Below are 9358 nucleotides of genomic sequence, written 5' to 3'. Positions count from 1 at the left end.
GTTCCATGACTTACAAGTTATTACTTATGGACTGATTTATATTAGTTAGACCAACTCAATTTAAGTGTTGCATGTTCACTAAATGGGGCTCAAATCTGACTTTTATTGTTTTAGCTAAACTACTTATATTAGATGGGCCAAAGTGAGTTAAACTAAAACTGATTTAGTATTTCATTAAGCTATGTTAGTTTAATTAATCAAGTTAAGTATAATGTTGGGCTTATAATCTGATTTACTTAGTTAAATCATTTAAGTTAATCTTGTTGCTTTAATATATTGAGCTTTAGTGGGCTAATTTAGTTAGTTTTACTAAACCACCTAACTTATTTACTAAAATCTATTATTGGGTTATAATTCATGATTTCTAAACTAGTTGAGTTTTTAAAACTAATTAAAAATAATTCATTAAGCTTGTTGTTATAATTAAGCTTAAGTAGGAGTACTTCATTAATCCTTAAAGTTCATTTATAAAAACTAGTTACTTGACTTGTTAGTTTTAAATGACTAAATAATATTAAAATAATGTTAATCGATCTATTATAACTTTAAACTTAATTAATTTATTAATGGATAACTAATTAGTTATTAACTATGAACTAGAATAATGTTATGTTTTGAAAGGTTATATAATATGAACAATATAACTTTAATGTTTCGATAATTCTAAAATATAGCTAAATGAGTTATTTTATTAGTTGTTAAAGAGTCACCTTAGTTAAAAAGTTATTAACGATTAAGAAATAATGACCTTTAAGGAGACCTTTACGATGTTATAATGACCGTTATGACCTTAATAAGCGCTAACTAATATTTAGGCTTAAAAGCTAAATAACGAAACATTCATTAATAAAACTATTCTTGAATAGATTAAGGAAGATAAAGGATATTACAAGCCTCCCCCGGCTATCAAGGTTATTAAGCAGGAATCCAGGTAACGTCTACTGCTAACACCCGCATTCCCTTCAAAGTATGTTTTATGATCATGATTAATATTATGTTTTATATGGATTGCGGTAAATGAAATGTTTTATGATGGTTATTATGATATGATGCTATGAGGTGATGATGATGACATTATGATGAAATGAAAGAATATAATTATTCACGATGATGATGTTACTTAAAACCAATGAAACATGATAAATTCAAGTGAAAGACGGTTCTTGGCAGTATGATACGGGCACCGCAAGTGTCACCTATGTTGTGCCGCCTGATGGTTTAAATGATACGGGCACCGCAAGTGTCACCTATGATGTGACCGCCTGACTGTTTTATGATACGGGCACCGCAAGTGTCACCTATGTTGTGACCGCCTGATGGTTTTAAATGATACGGGCACCGCAAGTGTCACCTATGATGTGACCGCCTGATGGTTATGTAGTGGGAGACGTCCCCTATGTTATGATGTACTAGCCAAGTTACCAAAGTAAAAGATATATGATGATGAATATGATAAAGAAGATAATGTAACCTACTATGATATGTTTATGAAATGTTTTACTTATTCTCTCCTTCTTGTTTTTAACTAAAATGATGTGAAATGAATTTACGATGTTAGAGTAGTATGTTACTGAGCCTCGGCTCACGACGTTTTGTTTTATGTTTTAGGTACCGATGGTGATAACGGGATGGCGTAGCAGTGAGGATTTAATTAATATCTAGATTATCTAGACTCTCATGGTTTTAATTTAAGTTTATGTCAAAACTCTGATTAGTAACTAAGTTTCTATTAATCAAGACTAATGTTGGATCTATATTATGCTTCATGTTATAAATGTTTAAGTTTATGATTTTATGTTGCCTTGTATTTTCCTTATGGAAAGTACGGCGGTAACGCACCGACTATCTAGATTCCGCTGCTAATAATCGATTAATTAACTTAACCATGATGATTAGAGGTCGGGGCGTTACAGGTGGTGCCTCAACAGTTGTGGCCGGTCTTTTCTTGGAGGCCGCCTTCTCCGCCAACGCCTTGGACGTTGGGACATTTTTTCTGAAAAAGTTAGAAAAATATTAGACAAAAAGCAAAAATCAGGAGAAAAAGGAAGGCGTCCAAATCAACCCTGGACGTCCTGTCCTTCGAAGAAAGAAGGCGTCCAAATCAACTCTGGAAGTTTTTTCTGTCCTTCAAAGAAGGAAGTCGTCCGGAAAAAGCTATGGACGCTCTGTCCTTCAAAGAAGGAGCTCGTCTAGTATAATCCTGGACGCTCTGCCTACCGGAAGGATGAAACCGTCCAAAATCAGCTCTGGACGTGCTGCTCCACAAAGAGGGAGCCCGTCCAGCTGTTTCCGGACGTATTGCTCTTCGAAGAGGGAGCCCGTCCAGCTGTTTCTGGACGTATTGCTCTTCGAAGAGGGAATCCGTCCATACATATGTTTGGACGATCTGCCCCCTGAAGAAGGAGCTCCTCCAAAAAAAAAAAAATTATGAAGTATACCAGTGTATCCGTCCTCTTTTCAGCACCGGATTTGCTGAACTCCTTGCAAAGGGAGTCTGAGAATCTGGACGAGCTCATGTCTCCTATCCAAGACTTCTTCAGTTTAACTCTGGTCGAATCTGCAAAAAAGAAAGAAGGAAGAGGCTAAGTTAGACGAATAATAATTAGGACGAAAGTTCCACTTGGAAAAATCAAGTGTATTATACCTTTGTCCTCGGCCTGCCGCAAGCCGGCAGCAACCAGGAAGTTATCATGGTAGAACATTTCTTTAAAAGGGATCCAATTGGATGGACCCTTAAAAGAAATATTATCGATGGAATACTCCGAAATTCTGAAGTATTCCATCATCTCTTCAGCCGAGTTACTCTCTAGCTCTAAGTAGGAAGCCATCCGTCCAGTCACTACAAGAAATATGATTTTTTGGCAACAAAAGAAGTCGTTGCGAAAATTATTTTTGGCAACGAATTAGCATTATCTGCAACGACTTCGGCTCGTTATGAGAGATGCTGTTACTAAAGGTATTCGCAACGACATTTTTTCGTTGCCAAAAATAGCTATTTTGGCAACAAATTACTCGTTGCAAAAATAATTACGTTGCCATAGTTTAATCATCAGCCTAGATATGAACCTTATTTTCCGCTACAAAATTTGTCGTTGCAGAAGTTCAAAATTCTGCAACATTAAACAGCTGTTACAAAAGAGCAAATAGCTTATTTACAGTAACAAATATCGTTGTTGCCAAAGGTATACATATATATATATATATATATATATATAGAGGGATAATTAATGTAAATACCTGCAGTCCTGCAGAAAAACAAATATGTGTATTATCAATGTAATATGTAAATACCCATTATAGCTATAATAATCATTACATAGAGTTTAGTGAAATGTATTATCAATACATAGTCCCAAATCTTAAGTGATCCCAATAATTAACTATACATACATTCTAAAAGAAATTGGAACAGCCAATTTGTTAACTATACAATTTTCTTTTGAGAAACATGCATTTTCGTTCATGATAGACTCCTCACCCGAGATCGCCATCATCTTCAAACACTGCCTAACTAAGAAAAAGAAACAAGCCAACAGATTAAATGAAAAAAATTCTAAAAAAAAATTTGTTATTCTTTGTATCAAACTTAAATGGAAGTGACAAAAAGTGATAATATAAGAAATTTACCTTTATAAAGTTTTAAGCTTTTTAGTAGTCCCCTCTAAATGCTCTTTTTTATTAGCATCTTACTTACCACCATATCTGCATTCAAAAACAAATGTTCAAAAGTTACCAAAATTTGAAGTCCAATTCAATGATCATAGTTATGCAGCCTAGCATGCTATTAGGTCCATTCCTGCATATTGGCACGAAATCTCCATCAGGACCCCAATCTGCTCGATAAATCTAAACTTGAGCCACCAAGAAAAAGAAGAAAAGAGAGTCAAGGGTAACTAAAGTTGCTATTCTAGTACACTCAGTTGCTCATCAGAGATACCAGGGGATTGAACATACAAATTAAAGTCAATTTATCTCCCATTTTCAATAATCTTGTTGATCTTACAATTTTCTTTAACTAGGTGAACTTTTATCCAACATCCACCAGACCATGTTCATTGGTAATATGACACCATTACTCTATTTGCCCTATGCCACATGATCAGTAAACATAGTCAAATCTACAGTATTAATAATATTTACTAATTTCATTGAAGCAAGGAAGCTAGTGTCTTTAGCACATTGCTTTTTTCTAATTAATTAGGACCCTCTAGAACCACAAAAAGATTTGGGCTAAATACAAAATCATATAACCGACTTCCTTAGATCTTCACGGTCCCAGGATTACAAGTCCATCTTATATTTGTCATGATAATTTACAATCCTAAGTATACCAATCTGGGATCACTAAAGGTCCTCAACTCTATCTGATTCGCTCAAGAATAGCACATAACTAAGAAGTTCTATAATTATAAGCACTACAAACACATGAAAACTACTCAAAATCAAAATCAAAATCAAAATCAAAGACATTAAATCATATTAGAAGAAAAACACAAAGCAAGGTGGCATACTCTAAACAGGCAACTTATCTTAAAGTTGAGACTTGATGAGATTTATATTTTATGAATAATACAACACTTAAGATTAGCAATTTCGTACGAAGGCAAGGAGAAAAATAGGGAAATACCAAACCCCCATCCAAGATCGGGTAACTCTTTAACAAAACATTGGGCACACCAGGAGAATAGTTTGGTGGTTAACACAAGAATAATCTGCACATAATCACAATTGGGAGCCTCTTGAATAACATAGTAGAAAATAAATCACACAGTAAATATAAATCACAAATTACTAAATTATCATGAAACAACAACGAATGGAACAAGGGTGAAACCAAAGAACCTGAACGTACATTACTTAGCAACCTGTTTAAGTATTGATCGAGCAAAAACTGAGACACAAACAATAGGTAGAAATAAAAATTGCTTTATTACCATCAAAAAAATAAACAATAAGAGGGGTGAAACGAGCAATTAACACGTTAAGACTCATTCGAGAATTAGATAAGCACTCTAAATCATCTAATTTATTCAGGAAATCATAAAGCTACACTAAAAAAAACAAAAGATACAAAGCCCATTATTTAAAGGAAAAATTAACAAGAATAATCCAAACTATGACCGTTTCGCTAAAAATAATCCCAACTATGGGGTATTCTAAAATAATCCAAACTATTCGGAGTACTTTCTCAAAATAATCCAAACTTTAATTATCCTATATATAATAGACCGAAAAGGGATTATTGAAGGGAAGAAAAATAAAAGTTTGGATTATTTTGGTAAGGTACCCCAAATAGTTTGGGTTATTCAAGAATAACCCAAAGTTGGGATTATTTTGAACGGAACAGTCATAGTTGGGATTATTTCTGTCAATTTTTCCTTATTTAAATATCTTAACCAAGAACCTCAAAAGTTCAGCAAAATAAAAGGAAAGCAAGTTGATTTATATAATCTTCGCTGATTATTGTTACAGAAAAGACGAAAAATTGAAGAAAATAACATAACTCTAAACAGTCAATCAACAAACAACTCCAATTTTCCTCCAATTTGGATAGTCTCAATTCTCGAAATGAACAAAAAACGAAAAAGCAGAATTTTGAGAATTAACCTGATGAATTCAAGTCAAAAGAGAGAGAAAAGCCTTGGATAACAACGACGAGTTTTCGCCGAATTTCCGCCGTGTTGTTCAGTAGTGAAGTAGTAGAGCGATGCAGAGGAAAGTGGCGGTGAGCAGCGGCAGCCGAACGACCATGAACAAGAGAGAGAGTGAAGGCAAGCAGTGGCAGGGTCTCGGCGAGGTGATAAGTCGGTTTTTAGTTGCATATAGGTAGGTATTAAGTCTCATTTTCATGAAGATTTTAGTGCATATTAGGTTTAATTGCATGATTTGAGCACTCTTCTGAACTATTGTGTTATTTCGAGACACTTTCGGGTTTTTCATGTGATTTTCAGGTTATTGAGGCCGATTGTGACTAGGAGGAGCTCATATGGTTCGTAGATGGTCTAGATGGCGGTTTCTGGATGCAAGAAGATGAGTTTTAGTGCTTTTAGAGTCAAAGGAATGATGATTTCAAAGATTATCCTCTTTGCGGGACCAAGCAGAAGTCCGCTTGCCCACGCTCCAAGGTGCACGCCCAAGCAAGATCTCGCTTGCCCACGCACCAAGGCGCACGCCCAAGCGAAATCTCGCTTGCCCGTGCAGAAGCGTAACAAAATCGACCAAAAGCTTCTGTTTTGCACGCACGCCCAAGCAACTTTCTGCTTGCCCGTGCATGTTGATGCACGCCCGTGCAGATTGTCGCTCGACCGTGCTTGCTGCTGCTCGGTTTAATCCGCGACTTTTAATTATTTTTTTTCTTAGTTTATGTAAACGATATATTAGGTTTTAAAAACATACTTTTGGGTACTTTTTCATGATTGGAGAATAGAGTATTACTTTTTAGAGAGCTTTTGAGAGAAAACTCCATTATTGAACCTTGAATTCTACAAGTTTGATTCCTTCAAGTAAAGAATAAGTTTTTCTAATCTCTTCTTTTCCTTTATTATTATTATGTCTTTCAATTTATTTATTATTTGTTTTGCTATTTCAATTATGTGTGAGTAGTCTATCAATCTAGGGTTAAGTTAAACCCTAGCAATGATTAATACTTGAATTCCTCCATTAACCCCAAGTTTATGTGATCAATTGTTCTTGTTTGATTGAATTGTTCTTATGCTCATTATCATACTAGGGATAGTTGATTTTGATTTGACTCCATATATCTTGTTTTCAATGGGAATTGAATCAAGATGGTTTTGTTGATTCAATCAATGGCATGAATATCTCTATGGGAATAAGTAGATAGGATTGCTAGGAATTTAATTGTGATGCTATGCTTAATGTCTCTTTCTTGCATGATTCCACGGGATTAGGTTTGATTGCTTGTTTAGAGTAGCCATTGGTACTCGGGAGAGGTCTTTGGTAGTTATAGGGTGCATTACTCCTCTTGAATCGTTGATTATGTTTATTGGGATGGAAATTATTCATGTATTGTCATGCTAGTGGTGATGCTTAATTCTAGATGTTTTAATTAATTGATTATACCTTGTGTGTTTCTAGTAATTGTCATAGTTTAGCATTAGTCTTAGTTTAACATCCTTTTCATCATCGTTTGTCACTTGTTTAGTTAGATTGAGTCAAGATACCTAGTGTTTGATACTGTTTGTCCCTGTGGATTCGACACTGACTTGCCCTGCTACATAGTTAGGAGGTTAGTTAGGAAATTACTTTTGTTAGGTGCGCGACACGCCTACCACGAGGCAAGAACCATGGGAGCATTGGGAGGCAAGAGAGAATAGGAGGTTTAAGGATTTTGGTATTTAGGGTTTGCTCTAGATTGATGAACTGAACGAAAACTTATGGGAAAGTTAGATCTGAAAAGAAAGTGTAAAAAAGTTTCTTTCTGGGAAATATAAATTAAATGTTTTTTGGCAACGATGACTATTGTAGCCAAAAGTTAACATTTTTATTGCAACGACCAAACACATGTAGCTATAAATTAATTCATTTTCAGCAACGAAGCCCTTGTTGCCAAAGTTAACCACTTTTTCATATACCGCGCTTCAGAAAGTTGGTGGAGGGAGAATAAAATTCATATTTAGAGCAACAATTTTTAGTCACGGCCCAAATTTATTTGTTGCAAAAATATTGTTTTAGCAACGAAAGTCTAAGTTGTTGCAAAAACATTGTTGCCAAAACTCAATTTTCTTGTAGTGAGTGTTGGTAGTGCTTCGGCTGAAATAGCGAAGCCGTCTAGCAACTACTTCATTAGGCGCCTGGACGAATAGGAATTCGGCCTTCCAGGATTGCATCTTGGACGTTTTATCCCAAGACGTCAGGAAGCCCTGACGGTTGCACACGCTGAACCAGCTTCCTTCAACCGTTTTAGCAACTTTGGAAACATAGTGGATTTGAGAGAAGGCGACCAAAAAGGGATCCACCCCCTTCAGCTCGCAAACGGCCAAGAAAGTCAGGATGTTTTGCCATGAGTTTGGGGCAAGCTGATTGTGCCCTATGTTGTAATAATGGAGGAGTTCTCTGATAAAAGGATGAAGAGGAAAGCGCAAGCCGGCATCTAAGGCAAGCCGATAAACGGGTAAATGGCCTGAAGGGGCACTAAGTATGGTATCCTCTCGGCCAGGGAGGACGAAACGGTAACCCGGCATAGGCATGGCCGCAGAAAAAGGCCTAAGGTCGGAACCTACTCGTCCTAGCCAAGTGTTATCGGCCAGGATGAATCTTGGGTTAGAAAGAGGTCCTAGCCGACGCCTTATTTCGGATGAAGTTGTAGACGGCTCTTCTGAGTCGCTAGCCGGATTAGAAGAATCAGCCTCATTCGACTCATCTGAAGTCGTCCTTAGTTTGGACGGGCTGGGGTCTGGAGAGCCTCGAACATTGGATTCCTCCTGGACGATTTCAGGAGAAGGATGTGGGTTTGCAGGACGAGCGCTCTGGACTTCTTGCTCTCCATCAGCAGGAATCCGTCCGGTTGATGCCTCCATTTCCGAGCTGGAGGCCGGCAGGTTAACTCCTCGTCTAATACGAGTCGTTTGCTTGACGCGCGCCAGATTACCCTGCACAGGTAAAGACTGGGTCGTCTGACTTTGCGTCTATGACTAAAGAAAAGGAATGCATGTCCGGCCGAGATAGGTCCAACTCTAGAAGATGCCGAGGAAGACAGGCCCTCTGTTCTAGGGTTAGTACCAACCCTTGAGTGGCCGGGATTGTTCGATGAAGAGGACGAATCCATTTTCTTAAAATATGCGTGAAAATACAAGGAAAATAAATTATTGAAACCTCGGACGAACGAAGGAGCAGTTTGCAAGAGCTTGGACGGGAGTAATTTCTCTCTCTAAAAAAGCTCAGTAAAAATTGCGGAGTCTCTCTCTCTAGAAAATTTCTCAGCGATGTTAAAATGATTTCAGAAACGACAAAGTCACATATTTATAGAGGGGTGAAAGTGACCCCCTCATCCGGTAAAAGTAACAGTTGCTCTTGAGGGTTGACCTGTGGAGACCGGCAAAATGGCGCCTCTTTTTTGAAAAAGAGAAAGGCACTTCTAGGTCGGTTAAAAGAGGAAATCAACCGTCTTGGCGCTTAAATGGTAACTTCTCTTTTAGGGCAAATGTTTGTAGCTAAAAATCAAGGGCTACAAGATGACATGTGGCTTCATCATAGCCTTACATGTGGCGCAAGCTTATGAAGGTAAAGTACATGGGTCAGAAGATTATGTGGGCTAAAGTACACTTTTCTGAGGAAAAAGATGTACTAAAACTACTCTTATGGCCCAAACCTGTACTTAGGCCCAGCTAAAGCATCT

General features: G+C 37.0%; 2 long non-coding RNA genes across 2 annotated transcripts; one reads left to right on the top strand and one right to left on the bottom strand.

Annotated features, from left to right (window-relative positions):
* Positions 1–696: 696 nt before the first annotated feature.
* LOC130592043 (uncharacterized) lies at positions 697–1793 on the top strand. Its single transcript, XR_008970102.1, has 2 exons — positions 697–931; positions 1609–1793. It is a non-coding gene; the product is annotated as an uncharacterized LOC130592043 (long non-coding RNA).
* Positions 1794–3264: 1471 nt separating this feature from the next.
* On the bottom strand, positions 3265–5705 carry LOC125499521 (uncharacterized). Its single transcript, XR_007276395.2, has 3 exons — positions 5608–5705; positions 3628–3702; positions 3265–3511 (listed from the first exon to the last, which is right to left on the bottom strand). It is a non-coding gene; the product is annotated as an uncharacterized LOC125499521 (long non-coding RNA).
* Positions 5706–9358: the final 3653 nt, after the last annotated feature.

Source organism: Beta vulgaris, chromosome 7 (genome assembly GCF_026745355.1).
Source record: "Beta vulgaris subsp. vulgaris cultivar EL10 chromosome 7, EL10.2, whole genome shotgun sequence".
NCBI classification, from domain to species: Eukaryota; Viridiplantae; Streptophyta; class Magnoliopsida; order Caryophyllales; family Amaranthaceae; genus Beta; species Beta vulgaris.
The sequence above is the reverse complement of the archived record's forward strand: the minus strand, read 5'-3'. Positions and strand labels throughout refer to the sequence as shown.